Source organism: Cryptomeria japonica, chromosome 3 (genome assembly GCF_030272615.1).
Source record: "Cryptomeria japonica chromosome 3, Sugi_1.0, whole genome shotgun sequence".
NCBI lineage: Eukaryota > Viridiplantae > Streptophyta > Pinopsida > Cupressales > Cupressaceae > Cryptomeria > Cryptomeria japonica.
Genome location: NC_081407.1, coordinates 573,906,606 through 573,921,820, shown reverse-complemented (window position 1 = coordinate 573,921,820; position 15,215 = coordinate 573,906,606). Strand labels below are relative to the sequence as shown.

Here is a 15,215-nt window from a genome sequence, read left to right as displayed (position 1 = left end):
CTCAGCTTGTGTCTCGGTCTGTTTCACTGTGCTCTCTTCTGTCGGTTTTTCTAATTGTTCTTTAGTGTTATCAACCAGTTTCTCTGTCCGTACCTTTGTATTGTCCACTACTGATATCTAAATTGGTTTCTCCGTATTCTCTTCAGCTGGTTTCTCTATCTCTGTCAGTTTTTCAATGTTTGTATCAATAGTACTATCAGTAACCATTTCACTAAGCCCACTCTCAATGTTATCAGTTGGTGTTTCAACATCATTTTCAACTTGTGTTCCAACATTGTTAGCCGGTTGCTCAGTAGCAACATCTTTCTTCCTTTCCTCAATACTTTCTTTATCAACTACAATATTGACCTCCTGAGTGTCTTTGTTCATAGTATACAAGATTTCAGACTCATGATTTGTATCCTCATGTGAAGTCTCCACATTCTCACTAGCCGATGTACAGTTAGTTAGTATTGGTGGAGTATCAGAAGGTGGTGGAAGGTTATCTGTCACTTTTATATTAGGTAGTCCACCTACCTTGCCTTTTCCTTTGTCCTTATCCTTTTGGTATACCTTGAATGTTTTTGGTCTATTTAGTTCTTCTTGTTTTTCTTTATCCACAAAGAAGATGTACCATTTATTTGCTGTCTCTTCTGAGATCTCATTTACTCTGCTGACCATTAGACTTATATGCCGGTGTCCACTAGAAAAGACTTTTTTGTTAGCTTCACTGATCAATTCATCAATTTCTTCAACTGATTTCACAGGGTAAACAACTAGCAGTTTCTCAATCTTGATTTTCTTGTCTAGCTCCATAATGGCTAACCTTTTAGCATCTAGTCGCCTATACAAATCACTAGGCAAATCATCTACAACCTCTATCAAAAATTTCTTATAAATATCAAGGTGTAAGATGATACCGTTCTCTATGCTTTCTTTCTCCTTATTTGTAAAAGTATCATATAGTTTACTTACATTTGACAAGTTACCATCATCTGTTATCTCATTTAATAAGTTGTCAAGTGGAGGAATGACTTATTTTTCTTTTCTCTTTCTAGGTGTCATCTTCTTAGCTGGCTGCCTCACTGCTTATTGTCCTGGTTTTCTTGGGAGGAGGAGAGGGTACCGGTGAAGGTTTTCTCTTCCTATCTACTCTTTTAAATTTTGTAGGGATTTCACTGTCAGAGGATGTACCAACCAGTGAGAGATGAGCCTTCAGTTGTAATCCTTCCAGATCACTTTCCTTGATACCAGTGATATTCATTATGTTTTCCTTTATCTCTTTCACTTGTTTAGATGCACTCCTTATATATTTTTCTCTTTTCTTCCTTTGTTTAAGTGTCTGTACACCACTCTCTATTGTTTCTGCACTACCAAAAACCTTTTCTTTCGGTTCTCTAGGGACTTCAAATAGGGCTTTGGCATATGTTTCAAATATGTTTACATCAACCTCATATCCCATCTCTGTCACCCAAATAGTTCTAGGAAGAAATGCCTCCATCCAAATTTCATCCTTCTTAATTACAAAACAAATTTCTTTTTGATACTTGTCGACAATACTTTGTGGTAACCTTTCCCTAGTCTTCATTTTTGCTTTAAATTCTTGGAAATACTCTGTTATTTTGTTTTCCTTGTCTGTCCCCATGCCAGTGAAGATATCTAATAGTTGCTTCCCTACCGGTATATCATAACCAAAGTCTTTCTTGCCTATAACAGGAACCTCTTTTGTAAGATATAGCATTAAGCATACAAGAAGATTGCCAAATCTGAAAGTACCTTTCTTATCTCCTTTTATCTTCTTCAAATTGTCAACCAACTCATCTTTCAACCATTCACATATATCTATCTTAGCATCACTGTTGACCATATCATATGCACTTTTGATACATAGACTAGAAACTAAGTTCAGTCGGTTAGCATGTGTGGTTTTGTATCCTAATATCATGCTAATGAATCTAACATTATGATCCTTTACATCATTAACTCTCAAGGATCTGCTATCATGGGTTGCACCAGTTAAAGTCATCACTATGTTATTAGGAACCTTCTTGGTTTTATCTGGCCTGCTACCGGTAGATGGTAAGCCACTCATTGCCCCAACTACTTCTCTGGTGATTTTATGAATAGAGTCAAGCCAAAAGAATTCACCATAACTCTACTAAGCACAATCCTTACAACTTCCTTAAGAAATTCCGAAATGTCAAGGATTTCCACAAAACTTAGGGTCTTTATAACCTTATGTTCAAGTTTCATAGTTCCATTCTCATCACAGATAACATTCTTATACATTTTCATGATTTCTTTAGAACCTAATTCCTCAATATGGCAATGTATGTAAATTCTAGGGTCTTCTACATATGCAACTCCTTTAGGGATTTTTGAAAATGCATCTAGGGTATCATCCTGCTTCGCTACTTTGGGTATAATCTTGAAAATAGACCTAGGGCGTTTAATTACTTCTATAACAGTAGGGTTTGCAATGAATTCTGGAGCAGAGGAGGAAGCCATTGATAAATACCTTAATCTGCCTGATAGGTTTGGATGCTTGAAAGAACTTGCTTCACTTCTTGCTTTGGATGCCTTCGCTTGGGTTTTTTGGCGCTCTTTGAAAGTTTGAATGCTTGGTGAATGAAAAAGAGGAAAAAACACTAATTTATAATGTCTTTTCCTTCAACAACCACAATAAATGCTTGCCGGTTAAGTGAAACTTAACACATCTGCCGGTAAAGAAGAAGTTCATCTTCTCACCATAAACCGAGGGTAAACTTGCATGATTTTCAATTTGCTGCAATACCCCCAAGGGTTACTTTTCAGTTGGATGAATAATCTCCTACCGGTGGAGTAATACTCTGTTCTACCGGTGAAGGAATAGTCTCATCAACATTATGATCTCTCTTTCTAATCCATTGTTTTCAAAATTCTTGCTTTACCTCATCTACCTTCTCTTTGCCTTTCAAACTGGGTCCTTTATTATTTGCCGGTGAAGTTTTGCTTCTACAAAATTTTGCAATATGTCCAATCTTGTTACAAGCATAACAAGTCACATTATTTTTCCGAATAGCCTTTCCATATCATATGCCGGTTTGTGTTCTGCATTGATTAGATAAGTGTCCAAATCTTCCACAAACATAACATCTTACATTCGTTCTGCAATTTTCTGAATTGTGACCAATTTTGTTGCATTTGGAACATTGACCGATGGGTGCATTAGTGTTCTGATAGTTTCTAGATCTACACTGATTTGTTCTATGACCATACTTGTTACAGTTAAAGCATTTCCCATTATTTATAGGCATTAGGTTGTCTTACTAGTTTGCTGTGATCATGATTGTTTGCAGTACCGGAGCTTTCACCAACTTCAAATCCAAGTCCATTAGTGTCTCCATTAGGTTTCTGACTTTTCAGCATATCATCAAGTTCTTCTGAACTTTTCTTGAATTTCTCTTTATGTTGATTTGTAGTAGCCAACTCATTTTCCAAAAATTCCTTCTGTCTCATAAGTTCAGTTTTATCATGTTCCATGTGAATCAGATCTGTCTTTAACATATCATTTTCATGATTGAGTCTTAGATTTTCAGTTCAAGCATCATTGAGTCTCCTAGTCAAGTCATCTTCATTCTTCTTTCTATCTTCGATGTCTTTACAAAATCTCATAGTCATATCTTGCATCTCATTCCTCAAGGTCATGTTTTCTTGCCTCATCTTGCTTGCAGGATCATTAAGAGTTTCCTTTTCATCATCATCATTCTGTATCTTCTCATGAAGTTCTTTTCTTTTATTTCTAGCAATACTTGAGATTCTCTTGAAGTCCTTGAATGAGTTCCTATGCAGTCCTTAGATCATCTTCAAGTTTGATATTCTTCAACTTTTCTGCATGAATTCCTGTGCAATCCTTAGATCATCTTCAAGTTTGATACCAATTGTTAGGATTGATGATAGTCCTAAAGATACTGAGAGGGGGGGGGGGGGGGGGGTGAATCAATATCTAACTGCTTAACAAAATTTCTGACTTTATTAAGTATTTTGCATTCCAAAACAATGTACCGGTAATGCAATAAATATGAACAGTAAAGACAACATAGAAAGCACACCATAACACAAGATGTTTAACGAGGAAACCCGGTGTGGGAAAAACCTCGGTGGGATTTGTGACCCACAATATTCACTCACTGGCCAATGAATGGATATTACTTACAAGAGGTGCCTGCACATGCAGGAAGGCCAACTGCCTAGAGCTCACTGCTTAATTAAAAAAGGAAGTCTCACTGACTTACAAAATGGATTATGAGAATCCAATATAATGTACTGCTACAAAAAGAATCTTCTATGCCTGGTTCAGTACTGGTTTAAGCTCATACAATAACCATAAACCCTTCTACAAAAATCCGCCTTAATATTCGCTCTACATATCCATCATATCTATCCTCTATGTTGTGTCACACAAAATGATCTACAAGATCTCATACTTATATATGAGTCTTATTACAACATGCCATGTTGTCTTTACAAAAAGATATTACAATTAAATACAAAATATAGTAATGAAAATCCTGTCGGCTGGGATGCCAGTAAACCTTATTGTCGCTGCCGGTGAACTATCTGCCAGTACCGGTGCCTGTCGATGCCATAAGATTGCAAGGTTTCCATCAATGACAACACCTTCAATCACCTTTCACTACCATAGAGTGTGCAATGCCAACAAGGAAAGCATAGTGGACATGCTATGGACATGGCTCAATCCATGCAAGAGATTCATTAGCAGGTTAGGACAACCCTACTAGACACCTCTCAAAGAATCAAAGAAAAAGTAGATGAGAAAAGAAAGGGTATACAATTTTCTATTGGGGACTTGGTCATGGTCCATTTGAACAAAGAAAGGCTTTAGAAAGGTGTCCCTAGTAAACTGCAAATGAGGAGGATTGGACATTATAAGGTCTTGGCAAAATATGGCAACAATGCTTACAAACTAGACCTACCCGGAGATATGGCTTTATCTCCCATCTTCAATGTTGCAGATTTGGTGCAGTATAAGGGCACACTTCTAGAGGAATGTAGTAGAGTCTCAGAGGTCTCTCAAGCACTTTTAGACCTACCCTTACCACCTCCAGCCATGCCACAAGTCGAGAAAGTGTTAGATTCTAGAGTTCTCAAGAAAACTAGGCATACCGCCTATATGGAGCACTTGATCAAATGGAAGAACCTTCCAGCATATGAGGCTACTTGGGTACCTAAGGAAGACTTTTCTAAGCTTGGAGTTCCCCTTTCTTTGCTGCCTCAAGGAGTCACTTGACTTCTTCCTCATTGGGGGAGTATGGTGCAGGTGCACTTAGTTTTTAATGCATTTTCTAGATTTTGATGTGATAGTCTTTATCTTGTATTAGGTTTGTGAATAATGGACTACTCATAGGTCCACATGTGTGTTTGATATGCATTTTAAGGATGAATGTCAACTAGATCATGTATTTACTCAAATTTGGCTTATGAGCCCTTGTAAGCCTAAAATGGCACAAACTTGCATTTTGTTGTAAAATGTTTTGTAACACCTCATTTGGCATTTAGACATGTCATTTTAGTGTTTTTAAGTTATTCTAGGAGGTTTAGGATGAGTGGCAAAGAATGAAATGTAAAAATGCACATTTTGGCAAAAGTTGTCATTGTTGCTCGACAATATTTTGCAACTTTTGAGCAACTTTTTGCATCTTTGAGCACATCGGTGGTTAGGAAATCGATGAAGAGTTGGTTAGGATTAATATGACATATAAAATTATATGAGAATGAATGTAAATGTGTTGGCAAAGGCCTTGAGAAAGTTTGAATACATTATGAAGACTTTTTCCAGATTCTACCTTGCATTTTCTCAATTTTTGAGTAGCAGTCCGTACTTAATGGATTGATTCTATTACTGTTCTTTCATTATTGATTTGTACATAGTATTGTAGTGCTCAAGAGGTGTTTGTGATTGTTTTTAGTGCAGGTTTGAAGTGTGTATTTGATTTTACATTGCTCTCGGCCTGAGCAATGGTTTAAGAGCCCAATTATGGTTCTAGCTTGAAATCCCTTGAGTTTTTCTCAATAAACCTTGGGAATCAAGCCATGGAACCATTGTATAGTGTAAATAAGTTTTTTTTGGCCTGGAATTCATTGAAAGGATATTTGGCATCATTTCCTAGGCGAGCTCAGTTATAACCCGGTTAGGAAAATGAGTGAAATGTTGCATGTGCTTGCAGGGATGATCAGTTATAAAGAGTGTTTGGAATGAGTAAGTAATGTGTGGCAGAGCCTATGTGGAAGGTTAGAGGTGTGACATAGCAAGGAAGACAATAAACCCTTTAAAGACGACAACAAAGTCCCAAAACCCTTCATAAATGCCATTTTTGGGTTCCGTACCCATATAGACAAATATGACTATCTCACTTGATGGATTCAAAAGTTAATCCAAAAGGGTATCCAGATCGCAAAAGATTTTGCCAAGTTCTTTGAGTATTTTTTGGAAAATTCCCCAAAAACCGGTTAGGTAGGGCTAATTGGGGCTCTAGGGCTACGAGGCCTAGAAAATAGGAGAAATAATTGTAAAACTAGTTGATTGGCATGGAAACACCTTTATAATACCTACTACAACCCCTACAAGTATATGTTAGAGGATTGCATAGCTTTGAGGTTGGATTTACCCTTGTGAATCTCAACCATGCCTGAGCAACTATTGAGCACAATTTGATAGGGAGCACTCCTAGAGAGTTTGAGTGTTTTGGTTTGTTGAAAGACCAGTGTATAATGAAAGGAGTCCACTAACATATCACTCAACTTCCTATTGAGAAAGGTGACACTCTCTTTGAGAACCCCTCCCCATTAGTCTTTTCTGAGAGCCTGAAGTCCAATCCAAAACATAACTTGTCTAACCCCTCATTTGTTATCCTGCAATCAACTCCTTCACATCTTCTCAAATGATAAAAAATAATGCATGATGAGATGCCTAGGCTTGGGATTAGCAAGCAAGCAACCTTCCTCAACATCTCTCTTCCTTTTTTGGGTGTCATATTTTCTAGCTCCTCCTTCACACCCTCATAAAACTTCTTGTTATATTCTTCACATTTCTAAATGGGTCTGTCAAATTGTTTACCAATTAGCTCTCTTCTCTTCTTATTATAGATAAACATCTTGAATTATTTTGAATAAATGAATTCATCATCAAACAAAAATGTCTTTGAGGCTTTCCTCCTTACATCTTCAACTAGATAGTTAGCTATGTCTATGATATCATCATTATGATCATTGGGAGGCACATATGGCTACATCCTTACTTCCTATATACCACCTCCTCTCCCTCTTCTTGTTCTTTTCCCTCATCAATTCCCTATGACACTGCAATACTCGTGGATGGGGTTGGGGACATTTGAGTTAAAGGTGGAGCCACTATTGGCCCTCTGACTTCAAATATAGATGGAATTGGGGAAGGAGGAAGGGCAATAGACAAATTGGCCAAAATAACACCAATATTTTGTATAAACAACTCCATCCTTTTGACCCTGTTATGTTCATGTAGAAATAAACCTAGGTAAGATGGGTCTTCAAGCCTTTTCCTACACTAAATCTATTTCATCTTGAAATAGGAAGACCTTCTCACTTTTACTTCTTCATAAGATTGGCAATTTCTCATTAGTTCTTCGCTCAACAAAAATTCATGAGCATAAGTTCCCAATGTAGCAACTTTCTTGGCAGAAGTATAATATCCTCCAGGATCAAACTATCTCGTTGTTAACCCAATTGGTAAATGAAAAGAGTTTAACAACTCTATAGCTTGCTCATAACCCTTGGAGGTGTTAATCATGTAATCACCAATCTCTAAGTATACTGGAAGAAATGACCCCTTAGATTGTCCTCTAAAAAGGGTAGATGCCTCAAACATTTTCGAGACAATTCATAAAGTAGCCAATCTATTTGACACTATGAATGGTAAAACATGGGGTTGACCATTGAATCCATATACCCTGATGTATGTGTACTACTTGGCCATGTACCAATCTTCCCAATTGTGATCAATATTGGCCTTAAGTTCCAGCTCCTTTCCTTTTGGCCTTAAGAAATTCATCACTTGCTTTGTCAGTCTTGGGAGTTCAATACCACAAGCAATGTATATTCTTTTGAAAAAGTGAACTGCTTAAACACAAGAGCCTGGGAATTCTCATAGCTGCAATCCCAAATTGATGTCCACAATTGGACTAGCTTCTTGATGCCATTATGGAAACACTTACATGAAGCTTAGATCCCCAAACATTGAATTGGTGTCTTAACATGTGCATTGACAAAGAATACCATTTAAAATTTATTGTCATGTCATTTTGCTGAATTACAAGCAATGCATTGTGAATTGCATTTGCAACAAATTGTGGATAATCATACGTTTTATAGTTAGTTGCACTTTGAGCATCACAAATTAATGCCACTATTTCCTCAGGCATAAGTGGGCCTCCTTCATACCCTAGCACTTGACTTACTGCATGGTATGCCATTTCAAAGTATTTATAAAACAAATCCACCTTGCATGGGGGCCTTTCCGTCATCCCAAACTGTTGCAGTTGTTTCCTATACCTAGGTCTATGCATAGGTAATCACTTTCTTCTGTACAACATGCAAGTCAAAATGAAGGCCAAATATAAGGACACCACAAACATTTTGAAATTTTCCCTAATGCAATGATTATTGCACAAGTGTCATGTTTTTACATAGAAGTTGGCAACTAACTTGAATGTAACCTAGTCTTATGTGCACACATTCCCAAGGATTGAATGTAATTTATTTTATCTATTCCTTATGCCAAGTCTGTGGACATAGAAATGAACAACTTTCATTTCTAGGAATGGAAATGGCCTTCTATTTTTAAGTTCAAATTTATTTGGATCTAAGCTAACTCCCTTCCTACTAGCCATAACTTGCCAACTTGAGTGTAAATTGTGTCAATGTGTGTGCTATGGTATATGTATAAAAAAGACAAACTCTAATAAAACTTTAAAATCCATCCATTGAATATCCATCATCCAAAGTCGTAGAGAATATTATATTAACATTGTACATTAATTAATACCAACATCTACATCTAGTGACATACTAGGGCAAATTGTATAGTTCCTTGTGTCTTCATTCTTTGTTGCTAAATTGTTAATTTAGATCCAAGGGCTTGGCATAAAAATTGATCCTCAAAAAAATTCCAAAGATGTTCACATGCCTATTTACAAGCATAATGCTAGAAAGTGAGGCACATAAATTCCAAACATCTAGAAGTACGAAAATATTTTTCATGGGCTAGGTTCATTTATGTGACCATAAATATCAATTTTATATAGTATTTAATTCACAATAGAAAACAAATTATTCATCTATGAATATCAATCACAAATCACATACTTAATTATAATTTATAATTTTAAATGATAGTCTACCATAAAATACCTTTCTGCAACTTCCCAATTAAAAAAATACTTTATTGATCCCTCTTATCATCTAATAAAACACACAATTAATATTGATACTATATACACTTTACAATTAAAAAAAAAATGATTTATTACATAATTACTTGAAACTTATACTTTATTTCCTTTCATCTATATTTTTTTAAAAGTGAAAATAATAATTTATAATTTATAAATCAACTGTAAATGAAATATGGAGAAAAAGAACAAAAGAATTCAAATCATTATCAGGAGTCTTATAAAGGTCGGTTTTTAATTAGATAAATGGATGACAAGTCTCACAACTGTATGGTACTGGTTATTCAGAAGAAACAAGCATACACTGACTATTGAAAAACTGGACATTGTGTATTGTAAGCGACCTTTACACCAGGAGCAGTTGGGCAATTCGCAAGAGGGCAGAGATCGTCTAAGGCTCCTCCCCACCAATCTAAATTTTGATTTCAATTAAGCTGCAGTGCAAAATAAACTAGAACAGCCAAGAATGCAACCCCTGCATCAAGTGCCCCTGACAAAATGTAGTTATTCCTACTCCACCACTGTTTATGTCTCCTGAAGATGATGAAGTTGAAAATGAAACCTACTGTGCCCCACGAGATGTAATTGGCTGCATTTGCTGGTGGCATACTTGCAGTGGCTCCAATTAGAACTGGCATGTTGATTAGTTGAATCCATTTGACGTTGGGGAACTTTCTGGAAAGATACCAAACAGGTACTGGTGCAAGTGCACCTATAAGGAAGAACCAATTGCACTTTTCATACACACCCAAGTTACCAAACATTCTTCTTGGTCCAATTACACCCCATATTATGGAGGCAGTGTAGAAAACATTGTCTATTGGGCACGTCCAAAGATTGCCTGTTTTGTTCGTATCATACAAGCCATCCACAGATTCTATCATCCACCATGCTGTTCCAAAGTATACAGTGGCTGCAACTACAGTTCCTACAACCTTCCAAAACATAAGCTAAAAGTTATTTTTTAAGGTCATTGTCAATTTATATATCCTTAAACTAGTAAACAACTTGTGAACTGTTTAAGCTATCTATTTTGTACATGGAAATTCTAATGTGGAAACCTGAACAATGAACATTGACCATGGCGGAATTTTCATGTAATGCCTCAATTTGAAATCCTGAAGAAATGTAAGAGCTTGAGTCATGCTGATATATCCATACGTCTTGAATGCTACATTCGCAAACGGTTTGCCTGGATAGAGGTATCCGATTATGTACTCTGTTATTATATTCAGCCCAGGTTGCTGCAAACAAAATGTAAATAATTAATGACTGTAAACACAATCTAGAATCATTTCACACAAGTTAGCATACAAGGTTTTTAGATTCTTTTTAGGGTTCAAAAATATAATCCTCAAAGAAAAAATAAACAATCAGCTAAAAATCCCAAAGTTCACCCATCAAAAAACAATTTGTTGTAGAAACAACCAAATAGCTAACAACCTGCTGGCTGTTTAAGCTCTTCATACACTGTGTGCTAATTTATTTTTTACTTACTGAATTAGTAGTGGCCTGAATGATTCCCACGGGGAGGGTAAATGAAAAAGCAAGGCCACAAGCAAGGAGGACTCCCCACCATGGGAGTTGCAGCTGTCCTCCAAATCCCTCGCAAGTGAAAATTGCTAGCCCTATAACAATTAGCAATATAATGAGGAACCAGTATTGGGGAACAGCACAGTAGTTTTTCTTCATTAACCTCGTATGGATGTCCACTTTTTCATTGCTCAAGGAGGCCTTTGTTTGCCTCAATGTATTCCTGGAGTACATCCATAATTGTGAATATTGAGTAATCACCTAAAAGAACAAAATTACTTCCAAGGCAGTATAGTTCAAGTACATAAAAGCCATAATTACTAGATCTAAACAAGAAAAGAAATAAAATTTATTTTCAATCATTTTCTACTACTTACTTGCCATGGAAAAGTAAGACATGGGAGAGTGTTGCTGCCAGTGTTACAAAGCCCACACCATAGGTAATGGCAAAGAAAGTGCTCAAATGCAGTTTGCTATAATCTTTATAACCATCACTGTCAAATTTAAAATCTTTTAGTACCTTTGTTATGTCGTATCTGTTCCCAGTTTTGTCATAGGGCTTTGATGAGTATATGGGAAATTTCTTGGCGCTGTAAACATTTCCCCAGTACGTAATTGGAGTGATGACATATACAATGATGAAGAAACCCACCATGGTGTTGGCTATGGCAAACCAGGGAGTGGCTAGAGGATTTGTCAAATATGTTGAGGAAATCACCGTCCAATCAAAGCCAAAGGATCCAATGCCAAGCCCAGACAACCCTGATCCAATCTGGTGAGCTACCACTGACTTTTCCAAATGAGGCAAGCAATTGACAGAGTGGACAGTAAACCAAACAAATAATTTGGTATTATATAATATGCAAAACTGCATGTTAAAGCTAGCAGGAAAAATTGGAGTCTTGTCAAGCCACCCTTTTGTCCCTTCTCTTTTTCATGCAGTGCCCTGAGTGTAAACATTACAATCAATATGCAACTCACAAGCTAGAAATAACATTAAAAAGGAGAGTTGCTTTAATCAATATCATCTGTGAAAAAATTGTATTTTAGGAATAATAATCCACAAAAAATTATCTTTTATAATTATAAATAATCTACTTCACAATCATTATATATGAATGATAATCATTCAAAACCATGAATAATTATCAAATATTAAAATGAACTCAGACCATACAATTAAATCCCTATTCTGTTGCATATAACGAATCTATTATTTTGGAACTATGCTGTAAAATTGCCATAATTGTAAATGATATTTAGCATAACAAACAACAAGTATATTTGTAACTTGCCTGAAAATGGAGACTTGCACGAGGTTTTGTGGCCACCACATGTAAGCTGATTCTACCAATAATCTTCTGAAAAGCCCAGCCCATCCAAAGCCAAGCATCTGCATAAACAATAACATGTTTATCAGGTGTATGACGCATAAGACTTTCTTCCTATAATGAAATGAATGTCAATGAGTTTGTGTCATGTGTGAAATACTGAACAACCCAATTATGTTTTTACTTGTTCAAAGAACCTTCTTATATAAGAAAGGACAACTCAAAATGCTGTCACATTAAGCATAACATGAAAGTGCATTCTATTTTTTCATAGATAAACATGCAACGTTATGATTTTCCTTGTTCAAAGGCTTCTTTGTATCTTGTTTTGTATCAAAGTACAGTCTCTGCGTTTTGTTTTTCTTATTTCCGACAAATTGATATCAGAACTATTATCTCTTTATTTATTTTTTGTTTGGATTCTAGTCCAACAGATCCTACACGATCCTTAATGAATTTAATTAGGATATTCATTTATTTAAAAAAAAATAAGAATATAAATTAACCTATCCTAACATTTTAAATCTAAAAAAATTACCCAAAATTTCAGCATCAATCTCTCACTCAAACTCACACAATGTAATGTACTGAGATGAATACATAAATTAACGAAAAGTTTTCCAGATTCCAGAATTCCATGCTTTCCAATCATTTAATCTATTTACATAATTTTCAAAATCAAACACCACAAGAAGCTCTAAACAGATATAATTTGTCTTTGAATTCTTCTTAACTAGCGAACATGTCTTGTATCAAATGGAAAGCAGGTGAAATCTTACCTGTGTAGTCACTGACAGCAGCCAACCTGCTAAAGGATGCATTTTTATGTTGTAGAAATGCTGGGATTTCATGATAGTCACAATATGGACTGCGTACACCCCTCCACTTCCTGCTGAGGCCAGTATTGTTATAAGTGCATGCTCTTTCATGTTAAACTTTCCTGGATTAAGGGTGAAATGCCATTTCGTTCCTGGGAACCGAATTTTTTTCGTAGGCAGGGTGGCAGCCATAAATTGACCCATGGGTAGGACTGCAATCTGAGCAGTGATCGCTGTTACCGTTAGAGGATGTTCTCTGTAGAAGAAGAACTGATTCAGAAATGCTAACAACACACAGGAAGCAATCCCCAGTCCCCAGTACCCACATGCGAAATGTTAGGACTGGTAGATCTGGATCATCAGTTGTGGGCACAGTGAGGGCCACTTCTTCTATTGGAGATTGGTCCTCAACTTCATCTCGTAACTCATCTGTCTTCAAAGATCGATCCTTTCCTGAAACTGAAAATAGAAGTTTTCAAGTATCTGTTGCTATTATTCTGCAAACAGTTATCTAGTCATCAAAATGTTATATAATTGAAATTTTGACTTTTCATTGATAATTGATAAAAAGATAGATAATGATGAAATCTAAAATTCAATTATGCAACATCCCCATGATACATTTTAATAACTGCATAGCCTTTTCCATCTTCCTACATATAGCCTTTTCCATCTTCCTACATTATGTGTCAGTATGTTCTTATGGAGACAGTGATCCTGACATCACTAGCAGCATGATTTAACAAAGATTTGAGGAAACAATCTTAAAATATCCATATATTTGTGCAGCATATAGTTTTGTTGAAGTTTAATCAATAAATACAAAAACACTTTTTTTGGCTCTCTAAAAAAATGGCCTTTAGCTGAGACAGTAAATATTAGATACAGTGAACTTCCAGAAAGATTTATATATGTTTGTGAGATATTTGATTTTTTTTAATATGATAACCGTTTTTTATTAGAATTCTGAATTGAAAGGATCAAGTCTATACAAAGAGCGAGAACAATACACTTAGCACAAACTAGAACAGAAAACACCAAGAAACAAGAGAAATTACCTGTTTCGATTATCTCTAAATCAGGCAAATCGATTTCCATCGAAGAGGACCAAAAACCAACTAACCCCCCCCAAAAATGTTCTGATTCTTTTTCCCTCAGGAAAATTCCCAAGTCACTACCATAAAGTGAAGTGTGGAAAAAAACTTCTGAATCTTCAGCCTACAGCAAGTTCTGTCATATAAACAGGATGTTCAGTAACCATGTGCAGCAGCAATCTTAACATAAAAATACCTTGATAACATAAAGTGAAGAATGAAGTTCCAACCATATTGGGTTTGAAGATGGGATCAGTCAAATACATAAATGGACATAATCTATTCCATTACAAGTGTCTAAGGGACACCAACAAGCCAATTAGATTGGTACCTCTTACGGAAATGGCTATTCAGTCGTTAGAATGCATCAATACATCATGATGTATTAGTATATTCTAGAAACTGGATAGTCATTCCTAACTTTTTTTTCTATAAATAAGTGAAGGAATATAAACCTAATAGATTTCTGAAATAGTTCAGGAAAAGTAAACAATAAGCATAATTACAAGAAAGGTCATTCCTTCAACAGACTGTAAACAGCGATGATTAATAACTGCTGAACCTGTGAAGTTGATAATACAACCTATAGTAAACTTAATTATTTCTGACCAAAATATACACTTACAAGTTGGAGAACAATGGTTATGACATAGAAATGGAAACTACTTCATGCCCCTTCTAAAGGGAGATATCCTTATTTAATATTGATGGTTTACGTGCCTTACAAAGAGTTGGCGATATTTGCAATTGTCCCAAAGAATTACGGGCATTCCCATTCTGCGTGTGCACAGTATAAATTCATGGTTGTGGATCAAAACAAGATTCTACAAACAAAACAATGATCATTTTTGAAATATAATATTACAAATGGTATATTCATAGATTTCATGGAATATTAAAGAAAACAATGGAACGGGACAGCCATTAGAGGTTGTATTCTATTTAATACCATATTATATATGGTATATTTATAGA

General features: G+C 35.8%; 1 pseudogene; it reads right to left on the bottom strand.

Moving 5' to 3' along the window:
- Positions 1-9,772: 9,772 nt before the first annotated feature.
- Positions 9,773-15,215, bottom strand: part of LOC131075706 (oligopeptide transporter 7-like) — a 32,003-nt pseudogene continuing 26,560 nt past the window's right edge.